We start from the raw sequence: 15,156 nt of genomic DNA, 5'->3' as shown, positions 1-15,156 counted from the left end.
ATGCATGGCCGCGTTTGTATCAGGAGGAAAGCGCGGCCCCAATGTGTAGGGAGGCTGCACTGAGTAAGGGGGGGGGGGGGAGGAGGGGAACATCGGAGCATGGAGGGAAGCCTCAATGCTGAGGCTACCCTCTATTAAGGTAAATCTCTTTTTGAACCAGATCTTCAGCTGTGTTAAGAATAAAAATATATTTTGTCTTTATTGCATTTTTATTTCTTTGACTCTTTGTGGAAATGGGTTAGTGGTACCCCTACATCCATTCCAACTTGGGGTGGGCATTAAAGGGGCCCCCAGAAACTACCATCACCCCCCACACACACACACACACCTCCTCCTGGGTGTCAAGAGGTGGAAGAGCCTCTTTTGTCCGTAATATGGGCAAGGTCACTGGGGAAAGAGGGCGGCTTTGCCAACCCTCTCTAAGAAAACACCCCCCACCCCCATATCACAAACCATGTGGGCTTGCATAGCTCAGGATGCTAAACCATTCTAGCATGTATGGGAGTTTTGCTATTAACCATTTAGATCATCAGTGACTTCAAAATACAACTTGCAAAACTTTTTGGTGTAAATTCATAGAGCCAACTGAAGTTTGGAGGACATTTTAGTAAGTTTGACAGAGACGTTCTTTCCCAACTCCAATTGCAGAAAAACATTCACATTTTGCATAGTTCAGGTATGCTCCCCGCCTTGAATTTCAGTTAAACAAGGTGTACAGACTTAGTTAATTTAAAAAAATTAAACTTTATTAGCATTATTATTAAAACATATTATAAAGGCAATAGACATTTTCAATAATTTTATAATTAAGCTTTAACAAACGAACAGTTTCTCAAAATATTTAAGTCCTTCTCCAGGTACAGTTTGTATAATGTGACACCTCCCTCTTTTTTAATATAAAATGTGCAACGTCATTTGCAACAATAAGTGGAGAGGCATCTTCTGGATCAGAAATGTTGCGTCAACTCAGGCCTCTTTACCATTGAGTTGAACCGAAAGTTGATGTTCAGACTGCAGGGAGGGAACATTAGATGGTTCGCTTTCAGGATTGGAAAAAGGGGAGCTTCCTAGTTTACTGGGAAACACTGAACAGCATCTACCCTTAGGAGACTATACTGTTAGGAAAACCTCTCCTGGAGAAGGGCTTTAAAATACATTTTGTATCAAACTCATTAACAGATTTACTGGCTAAGTATCATTGCAGGCTTCTTGTAGGCACCGGTGAGCTTGCTGTTTTGTAATATACTTCCAGCCCCGAGGTAGCTTTGCTGGTCTTGCATCGTATGCTCTAGCAAACTTCTCATTAAACTTTACAAAAACGTACTTCCAATAATCCGAAGACTGGATGGCAGGATCTGGCTTAATGTCCCAGTTTGGGTAAATTTTCCAGTACTGCTTGTACGGGAAATACCTCCCTCTGGTATCGTCATTTTTAAATCTATATGAGCTTACGATGGACGTGCTGCATATTTGAGTACATAGCCTGCCATCATTTGTCCATCTGTATCTTCCTAGTCCTTCAGGTCTATGGATAGTAGCAAAGTGCTGTGCGTGCTGAAGTCCTCCACCCTCACAGGGAACCTTACAAAATGGACACAGCTTCCCACAGCCAACCACCTGCCTGAACAATTCATCCTGAGGACGTACGGTCACTTTGGCAAGCACAGACTTTATAGTCATAGCTTTTAGCTGTGATGAAATTTGCGATAGCGTTTGTCCCTTGAGGAAGAGCTGAACGTCTGAAGAAAACTGATCCACTGGTGCATTGTTCTGGAAAGACACCGCATTCATTTGATAAGATGGAATCACAAGTTCATTTTTCAACATCTCACAAAATTGTTTCAGAAAATCTGAGATAGATGGAGCTGTAAGGCATTTCTCATCTGCAAGAGCTTCCATAACTTTCTCACTCATGAAGGAAAGAAGGTCTTCTTCTAAGCAATTCAAGGTTTCAGGGTTTGCATATTTATTTTCAATGTAGTTTATAATCCAACGCCTTGTGTACGTCTCATAGGATTCAATATAGTTTAAATACTTTGAAAATGAGTGTTCTTCCAGTAGTTCCCATAACAGAAAACTTTGAAAATAAGTCCTACTGCAGAATTTTTCATTACCTGAACTGTGTTTTATGTCATCTATTATGTCATTTCCTAGATGTCTGAACACAGCATCCATCAAAGCTGGCTTTAAGCATTGATCACAAAATTGTTTGGCTTTAGTTTGACACACATCTTTTTGTAAAAATGTGGAGATGAAAGTACCTAAATACTCAGGTTTTAGCCTATTTAGGCTGCATTTTGGATCATTCTCGGCAATGAAAGCATCGTGCATTTTCTGAAACTCTGCAGAAGCTTTCCCAAGAATGTAACGTTTGATGCGTAATTCTAGCTGTGAAGAGAGACGAAAGTTTTTGGGCTGGTTAGAAATCTCAATATTGATCATGTGGAGTAATTCCTGGCAGTAAGTGTCATCATAATCCTCTGTAGAACTCACCTTTTCTTGGATATAAACGTCACATTTTTCCATAATTGAAAAAGCAAAGTCTTTTATTTTCTCATGAAATTCCTTTTTACTAGGATTCGGAACACCGGTTATGAAATTTCGGAATCTTTCAACCCATCCGCCCTCTTTTACTTCATCAATTCCAAAATTCTCTTCTTGTAAATCTTTCATTTCCCCTAAGGATTGATTTATAGCAGATCCTTTACGACTCATGTCATTAATCAGTTGCTGTAGCATGGATTTGCCAACAGTACGCCTTTTTAATTTCTCCAACCGTAGTTTTTTTAGGGTCTTCTCCCACATATCATCAAATTCCTTTTCTAGTTCCGACACACTAAATGTTTGATTTTGCTCTTGACATCGTGCTAGGAGATCTGTGATTTTATCCTCAATCAACTTCTGAGCACTATTCTGGATACTCTGAATTTTGAACTTCCCTTTCTGGATGTAGATGGCCTCATCACATTTGCTAAGAGCATTTCGTTCCAATTCTTTTCTGAGGAATTCCGCACTCAAGATGAAGTCCAGTTTGTATCGCTCTAGAAGGTGAACATTCTCAGATTTATCGTCAAAATACTTATCCAATAAATCTATCATTTTATTCTTTTCTTGGAATAGCAATATACTGAGCTCACTCCTGTATTCAGAACACAACAAATAGTCATTCATACTATCTGCTGACTGGTTTTTAATGTTGGTCTCAGTGTTGATTAACCAGCTGTGGACAGCTTTTCGAAACTCCCATTCCCATTGTGAGTAGACCATAGAAAGCTTATTATATGCATCTGCCATTAAACTGTTCCTGAAGCTAAAGATGAATTTTTCATGTTTTACTGCATTCCATAAACTTTCTATCCAAGTTGTAAATTCTGGAATGGTTAAAGGGCTTTTCAGAGACTTGCTTTTCATGAATTCTAATCAATACTTTTTCAATTCATGTACCTGTTCACTGTACCCAGAGTTTACTGGAGCCATTGGTGGAACCCCAAGCCAAAGGCCAGGGATGTACCAGTTGTCTTTTTCTAGATTATAATCCATGACATCACAGAATCTTTTTATCTCAGTTTTCCTTTCCATTTCTGCAGCTATTTTTGTGATTTCATTCAATTGTTCCAAGAGCTTCTTCCGGTCTCTCATGTTTTTGTCATGTGCAGAGACATCACTCACATTTTGGTGAACAAACTGGCAGTTGGGTCGCTTTCCTACTTCTTTCATTCTAAGAAATGCATGGACCACTATCTGTAGAATATCTTTCATTTCTGTAGCATTTTCCATGGCCATATTAACTATAGTGACATCACTCAACCCGACCACTAATGTGGCAAGCTCATTGTCATGTTCATAGCTGCCTTCCAAACATGCCAGTTCTGGAGCTTTCAATCCCTCTGTGTCAATCACCATGATAAACTGGCAGCCCAGCTCATTCTGCAAGTTCTCTCGCACATTGAGAAGTGTCATAAAGGCCCCTCTTGTGCATCTTCCACTGGCCACCGGGAATTGCAGTCCAAACATGGTGTTCAGAAGGGTGGACTTTCCAGTACTCTGCGCTCCCAGCACAGTTATTACTCTCATTCTACAGTTATTTCCTGTTTTGGTATTAAGCTCTGTCAGTACAGCCAGTATCCATTGTAGGGGGATGTTGGAGGCATCTCCATCTATCAGCTCTAATGGGAACCCCTCCAGCAAAAGATCAGCAGCTATCCCAGGCAATCCAGTAAATTGTTTTCTGACTTTATCCAATTTATTTTCTTTAATCATAGAACACTCAGCCTCATAAAACTGTCCCATCTCACGCAAGAAATGCTCAATTCCTAAAGAACTATCAGATATTTTCTGGTCTATCTTTTTGAGTTCTTCAGTATTATAAGATGTAACATTGCATTTCTCTTTGTAGACCGCTTGTAACATCGACAAATTATTTCTGGCAATAGAATCAAGTTCAAACTTCAACCATTTCAGAAAAAAATGTTTTTCAGACATGTTCAAATGAGCGACAGCGTCAATGAAGAGCATGATTCCACGAGGCAGTTCATGAGCATGTTGTTTCTTGTGCAGTGAATAGTAATTATTTTTAAGCTCATCTAGATATTGTTGTGCATCTTTACACCCTTGTTTAGTCATTCTGCAGCGTTCTTTTTCTATCTTTGAGAGCTGTTTCCATAGTTCTCCCTGTAACACCATTGAATTCTGTTTGTACTCAGCCACATCATCTATTTCTTCTGTAACATTTAAGGCAAGTACCTTGGCCTTCTGACAGTCAGGTGTTCTCTCGTCTATGTCAATCTTCAGTCCATCGATTTTACTCTCAAATTCCCTCATCATGATTCTTTTTACGTTATTGTTTATACAATTTGCAATACTGCTCTGTATTTTGACTGTAAATGCAGCTTCGTTTGTTCCACCCGAATATACAATCACATTCGATTTTTTCAGTCTTAGTATTGGGCTTAGCTCTTGGAGGGTCTTTAATATCTCGGTGTTAACTTTTTTGCCATGTCCTGGACTAAGAATGAAGTAATATTGAGTCTCTGTGTTAGAGAGAGTTGATAGCAGTGCAAAGTCTCTACAGGAAATATCCTCAACGAATATAAAGACTGCAGATGAGATTCGAGTTAGGAACAAGAACTGATCCAAATGTGAGGATAGATCTCCCCGTAGATTAGTAACTGCAACGGGCTCTGGAAACATATCAGACTTGCCTAAGGGAAAATACCAGGAGAGTTCCACAAGTCCATCAGATATTTTCCTGGTGATGTTGCCTCCATTCATGCTGTCATGTATGAAGAAGTTGTTATGAAACTGAGATGGATTAAGGATTTGGTTTAGGATCTTAGACTTGGATAATTTGTTTTCCCCCATCCTGACAAAAGAGAAAAATGGCATTGAAATTTTATCCACATTATCTTCTCTGAACCCTTTACTGCCAGCTAATGTTTGAGGCCTCCACTTCTTCACAATGTCTCTAATAGCCCACAGCAAGAGCTTGCAGCGTGAACCATCACCAGCAGGGAGCAGCAGTGGGACAGCAAACTGACACATGGACATTTTGGTTAGAATCTCTTGTTGTAGAAAGCTGTCTGTGCAGTGCAGGAGAACACACAGGACATCCAAGGGGTGGATGGAAGCTGATGAGTTGCTAATGCTTTCAGTAATAGAAATGTTGAACAGATCTTCATTATCAATAGACTGCTCTTCCATAAGGAGACCATCTCTTGCTGTTCTGTTTAAGACCATCACTTTCCGTAAGTAATTCCAGGCAAGATCTTCTGCAGTTTCAGCTGGTTTTTCAAGCAAGTCTTCTATGCCAATGCTCAAGATGTCCCTCAGGGTCAATTTTGATGTCAGGTGATGTGTCATTTTCATGGTTTCCACAAGTTCATGAAACGGCTTTTCTGCTCCTGTGAGGGAAAAAAAAATAGGCACACTTAAGTCGAAATTTTCTTACAAAAATGATTCTAACATTTAAAGAGAACATGAATCAAAGCTTGGGTTCAGAGAAACATACTGGTCTAAGGCGAGAGAAGCCTCTGGATACTAATGAGGCTTCCACAGCATCCTCTGGTCTGCCGTTGCCAATTGTGGACCCTCCAGCTAATCAGTGCCATGCGCCAAGTGCCACAGCCATGCTTCAAGTGCCCAATTTTGGCCACGCAGAGGCAGTAACAGAGCCACTCACGCACAAGCAGCTCTGGCTTACTGCCCAGGTACTCATGCTTGAAGAGGAGGGCGGCTCGATAAGTAATCTTTGCATGGTCTGCGAACAGTAATGCGGTACCGGAGCATGCCATGCTTCAGGTCAACTACATTTTAAAGTTTAAAAGAGTCCCCTTAGTAAGGCCAGCCAATGGCATATTAAAACAAATTGCTTCAATAAGTCAAGTGCATTGCCCAAGCCTGAAGTTTCATATCAGTTACCAGACCTGAAGAAATCAACATCCAGTGTATTGGATTGGATTGGCCATAGCTCTCCACTGGATGGACTGAACAGATTCATATTTATACTTCCAGGATAATAGCCAGGAATTCACTGGTAGGACTTAACCCTAACTTCTCTCACACGAGCCCTCCTCTACCAATGCCTAACCCCTACCTCTCCCACCTATTCTGAACCCTAATCCCAGTCTCCCTACACCCAACCCTCCACCCACCTATGCCTAACTAACTTGCAGTACCACCATAGCTGCTACGTTTCAAAACCAGTGGTGTTCTACAGTATAATAGAACTCTCGTGGCCACCATAAACACCAATTATACCACATCCAAATTTTGGTGTGGAACATGCACCAGAATATAAGACACAGCTAGGTTTAGCGGGCTAAAACCAGTCTGATGATTGTGTCCTTTATCCCCTATGTGCTCCCTTCTGTCCCCAATTGCCCTCCATCCCCCATCCTCTCCTGCAAGGATCCCCTAGTGTTGGCTTCATCAGCAGTAGCTGATACTAGGGGAGCCTTGCAGGAGAGGAGAGGTCTGCTGTAGCTGGAGGAGCCATGGATGAGGAGAGTCGGTGCACTGCTGCCGCTTCTGCTAATTATACACGGGGGCGGAACATACATGAGGAGCAGGAGACATAGGAGTAGAGGAACAGATGGGGGGGGTGTTCGGGAGCTGGAGGCATACAGGAGGATCAAGAGACACAGGGAGGGGGATAATGCAGAGAGTCCCAGACATTGTGGTTCGTATCAGCTTCCAAATGTGGGTTGTGCGATGCATGTAGTCTAGGGCAGGCATGGGCAAACTTGGCCCTCCAGCTGTTGAGGAGCTACAAGTCCCACAATGCATTGCAGGAGTCTGACAGCCACAGTCATGACTCAAAAGGCAAATGCATTGTGGGATTTGTAGTTCCTTAACAGCTGGAGGGCCAAGTTAGCCCATGCCTGGTCTAGGGATAAAAAGGAAGCTCTCTCTGGTGCATTAACTGGGTATTTAATAAAAGGGTAAACAAAATAATGCACTTACAACAATTGAAGAATCTATTGCATGTAAAACCCCAAAGGAGTTGGCTCCCCATCCCATCTGCAGCCTCCCCTTCCCTCAGCAGCCATTATCACGGGCGTGTAGATAATGCGTTGCCGCTTACCATGGCAACCGTCTGTATATCTCTTGGCATGCAAAAGGTAGGACCCGCCCACCTCATAGAACACCCGGATGTGTTACCATCTACACGTCTGCAGCCACAGCACTGAGGGAAGGGGAGACTGCTGATGGAATGGTGAACCAACTCCTTTTGATGTTTTACATGCGATTGATTCTTCACCTGTTTTAAGTGCGTTACTTTTGGCCCTTTAACCACAGGTTTATACCTCCCTAGTGACCAGGCCATGTTTTACAATCCCGCACTTCACAACTTTAACAGGTTGATGGCTCGGTCATAAAACTGGCACCCAAATTAATTTTACCTCCTTTTCTTCTCACAAATAGAGCTTTCTTTTGGTGTCATTTGATTGCTGCTGCAATTTTTTTTTTTATCAAAATAATAAAAAAAAAAAAAAAAAAAAAACTTAAATTTTTGTAAAAACTAGGATGTGTTTTTTATCCCCAACACCACCCCCCCCACCATTGACTTTAGACTAACATTACATACACTACAAAATACATACATAGACATATGCCTATGATAATGATTACATGGTGAGCCCCTCCAAGGGACAGTTAAGTGACAAGTCACTCCTTTGAACAGTGCTATGCAAGATCGCAGCACTCTATACATTTATTATAACTTAACAGCCTGCCAGCTCTGATCGTGAGCTGGCAGGCTGATCGCTGGGGCTCTGTGTTTACCGTGATAGGAGAGCGCACTCGTGCAAGCTCCCATGAAAGAACACTCATAAGCTCCCATATGGCAACGCTGAGGAACAACAGAGCTAATCTGCGGCTGCCAATCTCAGAGAAGTTATTACCCAGTTAATGCACCAGATAGTGTTTCCTTTTTATCCCTAGACTGTATGCATTTACAGAAAGTTACCTGTGTAGAGTAGAATTGTTTTGCTCTTTTCTAGCACTTATATCACTGATCTGGCTTTAGGGCTGGACACACTGTGGAGGGTCATCAGTGTTATAATTTAAGTAGGCCTCAGTTATTTGGCCTGAGTTTAGGTAAAAGGCTTGTCCGCAGTGTATGCCTTTAAAATAAATAAATAGAGTTCTTGCGATGCAGGCAGAGGCATCTCAGGGTCTGCGTGTAGCGCAGATACTGAGAACATGTTCCTAAAAGAAGGCCACCGGCCTACTCTGACCTCAACACGTACACCACAGGAACAGTAAACATAGGCAGTGTTTATCAAAATACCAAATTCCAGTAAGTAAAGGAAAGGTGACATTGAATATTAATTGAGTAGGTGGGTATTCTAACACCACCAGGGGGCTCAACCAATAGTCTGGTCTAGGGGATGGCGAAGATGATGTCACATTTAACTCTTTCCTAGTCGGTATTAAAACCCAGGTGGGCGATCAAAGCTCACTCTGCTTCTTACTTTCACACTAGCTCTAAATGCTGACTAGGACCTCTAAGTATTTTCATTCTATATGTAATCCGATATAATGTATGCTGTACATAGGTAGTCTAGTGTAACACAGTTTAGAAAGAAGGTACCTGATTGACTTCAGCGGGAAGTTTAATCAAGAAGCTTGTAACGCAACATGAAGATTGGCGTGGCTAGGATATGATGAACTGTATCTATCTGTATTTCTGTTTCCTGAATAAATAACGTGAATATTGAAGAAGCCTGAGAAAGTCTATCTCCTGCTTGCTGTGATGAGTCGTGTGTGCAACTCTTGCTGATGAGTTGCTGGTGCCGGAAAAAAGGTGATTAGAACAGTTTATAACAATCAGCTCAGCTTTATTGCTTCATGAAGGGACAACGTTAGTGCAGTGACACTTTATTGCAGCATTTATTGTATTCCCTGCATATAAGGTCGAAATATACTCAATGCTAGTGACTAATAGTGACCAACAGCCCACAAAGTGGTGTAGCTAATGAGCTATGGGCCCCGGTGCGAGTGTTACCAGGTGCTCCCCCAAGCACTCTATATATAATTGATACGGCGCACCAAAACCTGCCAAGGACAACAGTGTCAGAGGTGCAAGAAGGGGATGAGGAACAGTTTGTTAATTCTCATTCAAAGCATTTATAGATGGGATTACCAGCACAGGACCAATAAAGAGCTAATACTGCAGTTGAGGGAGGGCCCTACTGAGGCCGTGGGTGTCATTTCTGTCTAGACAAGCGGTGCCCTCCCACTAACTGGTACATACAGTACATGTGAAACTCAAATGATTTGAATATCGTGCAAAAGTCCATTTATTGCAGTCATAACTTAAAAGGTGAAATTAATATATGAAAGGAGATATTCCAAGCTTTTGTTATAAAGACTATTATGGCTTACAGCTTATAAGAACCCCCAAAATCAAAGTCCCTGGGCTCACATAGGACTTCGCATGAAAGGTAGCGTTTTTGGCATGAGTGTTGCATTTGTGCGTTTTTACAACATTCTGTGTGTTTACGTTGCATTCTGCGTGCGTTATGTATTTACGGTTCGCTAATTAAAAATGCATATGCGTTTTGTATGCATTTTTCATGAGTTTTTCTATTGCATTTTATGGAAATCACTAGGAAGACAACAGGAAGCAAAAATGCATCACTTAAGAATTTTTTTAAGCAAAAAAATAAAAAAATATATATTATTTATTTTTATTTTTTTTAAATTTTAAGTGATGCATTTTTGCTTCCTGTTGTCTTCCTAGTGATTTCCATAAAATGCAATAGAAAAACTCATGAAAAATGCATACAAAACGCATATGCATTTTTATATATGTATATACCATTGCGTTCCCATTGACTTTCATTATGTGCGTTTTGGTAGCCATCCTACATATAATGCAACAGAACCAGCGCTTTGCAAAACGCGTACTGTAAAATGCAAATAAATTGCACATGCTTTTTTATATGTTTTTTTCCCTGCGGCCCATAGACTTTCATTAGCGGCAAAAATGCTGCGTTTTACACTACGCTGGCGTTTGTTAGGTGTGCACCCAGCCTGATAGTGTCAGACTAATCAGCTAACTCCTCCAACACACTTGAAAAGGGTTCCTATTTCATATATTAGTTTCACCTTTTAAGTTAAATTACTGAAATAAATTAACTTTTGCACGATATTCTAAATGATTTGAGTTTCACCTGAAGGTCGTGCTTCCATATGCTGGAAAATCTTTGTACAGCTGGAACTAGGAGCGCAGTGACTGACCACAATATGCGACATCATCTAGCCCAGGCATGGGCAAACTCGGCCCTCCAGCCATTAAGGAACTACAAGCAGGGATGCTCGGATGTGCCTCATCCACGAATTCGGCAATCCGCGTGGTTGCAAAAAAAAAAAAAAAAAAAAAAAAATCCGCATTCGGCCCCGCCGCATGCGGATTTTCATCCGCGTCCACGCAACCACGCGGATTTTCTGCCGTGAATGGCGTAATCACGCGTGGATTCCCGCCCGGAGGCGGATTTTCTTTTAACGTTAATAACAAAGCCCCCATACATGCTACAATCCCCCAAATTGCATGGATTATCGAGGTGATAAGGGGCAACATAACTTCAACATAAAAAATCACCACTGTAAATGGGGCTATTAATTGGTAATACGTGGTTTTAAAAAGGGATATACGCGTTAAGCAATCAAAGAGGTGAAGGCAAGTTCCAATGGCACTTGGCGGCGATGGTACCGCTGGAGGAGGATGAGTGGCTGACGCCAAAAAGGCCCCAGAGAGGTTTTTGTAATTTTTTTTTTATTTTATTTTTTTTGCAGCAATTAGCAATGACATCGCAGCAGAGTTGTCAGTGGACACGGGCAGTGTGAACGCAGAGTGCAGTGGTGGTAGCGACTGAGTCAGGAGAAGGACTATGCGGGCGGTCAGTTCAGCAGCACAGAAGGACCACGGCAACACACTGGTAGTAGTAGTAGCAGCCCAGCGTCATAGTGCTGGCCAAAAAATTAAATGCACCCAGTGACTAGAGTTGGGCCGAACCTCCGATTTTAGGTTCGCGAACCGGGTTCGCGAACTTCCGCGGAAGGTTCGGTTCGCGTTAAAGTTCGCGAACCGCAATAGACTTAAATGGGGATGCGAACTTTGAAAAAAAAAAATAATTATGCTGGCCACAAAAGTGATGGAAAAGATGTTTCAAGGGGTCTAACACCTGGAGGGGGGCATGGCGGAGTGGGATACACGCCAAAAGTCCCCGGGAAAAATCTGGATTTGACGAAAAGCAGCGTTTTAAGGGCAGAAATCACATTGAATGCTAAATGACAGGCCTAAAGTGCTTTAAAACATCTTGCATGTGTATACATCAGGTAGTGTAATTAAGGTACTGCTTCACACTGACACACCAAACTCCACTGAACAGAACAGGTATGCAGTGGCGGGTTCACTAAACAGGTATACAGTGGCGGGTCCACTGAACAGAACAGGTATGCAGTGGCGGGTTCACTGAACAGGTATGCAGTGGTGGGTTCACAGAACAGGTATGCAGTGGTGGGTGGGTTCACAGAACAGGTATGCAGTGGCAGGATCACTGAACAGGTATGCAGTGGTGGGTGGGTTCACAGAACAGGTATGCAGTGGCAGCAGGATCACTGAACAGGTATGCAGTGGTGGGTGGGTTCACAGAACAGGTATGCAGTGGTGGTGGGTGGGTTCACAGAACAAGTATGCGGTGGCAGGATCACTGAACAGGTATGCAGTGGTGGGTGGGTTCACAGAACAGGTATGCAGTGGCAGCAGGATCACTGAACAGGTATGCAGTGGTGGGTGGGTTCACAGAACAGGTATGCAGTGGCAGGATCACTGAACAGGTATGCAGTGGTGGTGGGTGGGTTCACAGAACAGGTATGCAGTGGCAGGATCACTGAACAGGTATGCAGTGGCAGGATCACAGTACAGGTATGCAGTGGGCTGAGGGCTCACTGAACAGAACAGGTATGCAGCCAGGAAGAAGTTAAGCCTAACTAATCTTTCCCTATATGAGAGACTGCAGCAGCTCGCCCTACTCTCACTAATGCAGGCACACGAGTGGCCGTAATGGCCGCCGCTGCCTGCCTTATATAAGGGGGGTGGGGCTCCAGGGGCTAGTGTAGCCTAATTGGCTACACTGGGCCTGCTGACTGTGATGTAGAGGGTCAAAGTTGACCCTCAGGTGCATTATGGGGCGAACCGAACTTCTTCCGCAAAACGTTCGCGTGCGGTACCCGCACGCGAACCACCCAAGTTCGCGCGAACCACGTTCGCCGGCGAACCGTTCGGCCCAACTCTACCAGTGACCCGGGCAGTGTGAACGCAGAGTGTAGTAGCGACTGAGTCAGGAGGACAAAGCGGGCGGTCAGTTCAGCAGCTCAGAAGGAGGACCATGGCAACTTACTGGTAGTAGTAGTACCATAACACCAAAAAATTAACCAAGGTAGGCACTAGGCAGGTAGTAACTGTCTTTATAAAGGCAGGCATAGTTAACAACAGCACATGCAGCAGCCACTTCATGTCCCCCTGTGTCCGACAATAGGGGCCAGGAACTCACCTTCCACCCAAGCCTGGTTGATTTTCAGGAAGGTGAGTTTGTCCACAGAGGCGTGGGAGAGCCGAGAGCGCTTCTCTGTGACCACGCCACCGGCTGCACTAAAAGCATCTCTCTGAGAGGACACTGGAAGGAGGGCAGGATAGGAGTTCCAGGGCGTACTGGGAAAGCTCGCTCCAGATGTCCAGTCTCTTGACCCAGTACTCCAAGGGGTCCACGGGGCTGTCGGTGTCATTGAGCCCGCTGGATGACCCCATATAGTCAGACACCATGGTGGTCAGTCGTTGCTTGTGCTGGTTGGTGGTGGATGCTGTGGCGGGCACCTCTGTTCTGGGCTGCTGCACTGCATACAGGCTCTTGCTTAGGCTCTTCAGGTCTCCGGGGCGCCAGTTGCTGCTGCTGCTGCTGGTGGTGGTGCGGATGGTTGTTGTTGTGCTGCTAGTGGCAAGGCAGGCACCTCTTGCTGGCTTGGCAGAGCAGTTACAGTGGGGGTGGAAGGCTGGGGGAATGCTTCCAGTAGTCTGCGCACAAGGGCCTCCTTCAACTCCCTTGTGCGTTGCTCGGTGGTGGATGGCGTCATTAAGTCTCCCAGCTTCCCCTTCAGACGGGGATCAAGCATCAAGGTAATCCAGATGTCCTCCCTTGAACGCATCTGGATCACCCGGGGGTCCCTGCGAAGGCAGCGCAACATGTGCACAGCCATGGGAAACAAGTGGGCCCTGCCAGCAAGATGTTCCTCGTCCTCGCCATTGTCCCATAACGCATGCCTGTCCTCTTCCTGTGCCATGTCGTTGTCCTCCTCAAACCGCCATCCACGTACAACGACTGCTGCACTCTGCTCCTCCTCATTCAGGTTAGGGACCTCCAACTCTTCCACTACCTGCTGTGAGCCCTCCTCTGAGCTGGACTGTGCTGCCATCTGCCTCAGGGCTTCATCCCCACGCTCAATTAAATTGCCCATTGCCTGCTCCAGTAGACAAACCAAGGGCACCCACTGGCACACAGAGGCCCGCTCCTCACTGACCATCTTGGTTGCCTCCAGGAAGGGACTCAGCACCAGGCATACTTGCTGCATCAGTGTCCACTGAGTGGCAGTAATCATGGGGACTTGCTGGTTGCTGGGGACACTTGGGTCTAGCATGTAGGCCCTAAGAGCCAGCCTGTGCTGACACAGCCGCTCCAACATGGCCAGAGTCGAATTCCAGCGAACTGGCATGTCGATCATCCAGTGTTGTGGCCTTCCATACTGCTGCTGTAAGGTGGACAAGAGTGCAGAGTCAGTGGCTGACAGACGGAAAAAGCGTACCACCGCCCGGGCATCCTGCAGCAGCTCGCTCATCCCCTGGTAGGTGCGCAAGAAGCGCTGCGCCACAAGATTGAGCACGTGGGCCAAGCAGGGGATGTGCTGGAGGTTTCCCTGCTGCACTGATGCCACCAGGTTGGCCCCGTTATCGGCTGCCACATACCCCACTTCCAAGCCTCTGGGGGTCAGCCACCTCCACTCCTGCTTCCTGAGGGCGGCCAGGACGTTGGTGGCCGTAAGCCTCTCCTTCCCCAGGGTCACCAATTTTAAAAGGGCTTGGCAGTGCAGAGGCTTGGTGCTGCTGCTGCCGAGGCGGGCTTACTTTCCGGGTGCAGAGGGAGTGTCGTGACAGGACCCTTCTGCATCCCCCCTGATCCCGCGTGGTGGCACCACTAGCTGGGCTGATGCGCTCTTGTCCTCCCTCCCTTCCATCAGTGTCACCCAGTGGGCCGTAAAGGACAGGTAGCGACCTGTCCCAAATCTGCTACTCCACGAGTGCATGGTCACGTGGACTCGCTTGCCCACAGAGTAGTCCAGGGAACGGGCCACGTTTTCCACCGCAAACTTGTGGAGTGCTGGGATCGCGCTCCTGCTGAAATAGTGGCGACTGGGGACTTGCCACTCGGGGATGCCAAATTGGAGCAGCGTCCGCATGGCGCTCCCCTCCTGCACCAGGGAGTAGGGAAGCAGCTGTGATGCCATGGCCCGGGCCAGCAAGCCATTTAGTTTGCGGATCCGCCTGTGGCTTGGAGGCAGAGGCTTGGTCAGACCCTGAAAGGTGTCGCTCAGCAGGGT

General features: G+C 45.1%; 1 pseudogene; it reads right to left on the bottom strand.

The window, feature by feature from the left end:
- Positions 1-1,188: 1,188 nt before the first annotated feature.
- Positions 1,189-5,877, bottom strand: LOC137561893 (up-regulator of cell proliferation-like; annotated as a pseudogene).
- Between the last annotated feature and the right edge of the window lie 9,279 nt (positions 5,878-15,156).

The sequence above is a fragment of the Hyperolius riggenbachi genome, chromosome 3, assembly GCF_040937935.1.
Source record: "Hyperolius riggenbachi isolate aHypRig1 chromosome 3, aHypRig1.pri, whole genome shotgun sequence".
In the NCBI taxonomy this organism is placed as follows: domain Eukaryota; kingdom Metazoa; phylum Chordata; class Amphibia; order Anura; family Hyperoliidae; genus Hyperolius; species Hyperolius riggenbachi.
This window is presented reverse-complemented; position numbering and strand designations above follow the sequence as displayed.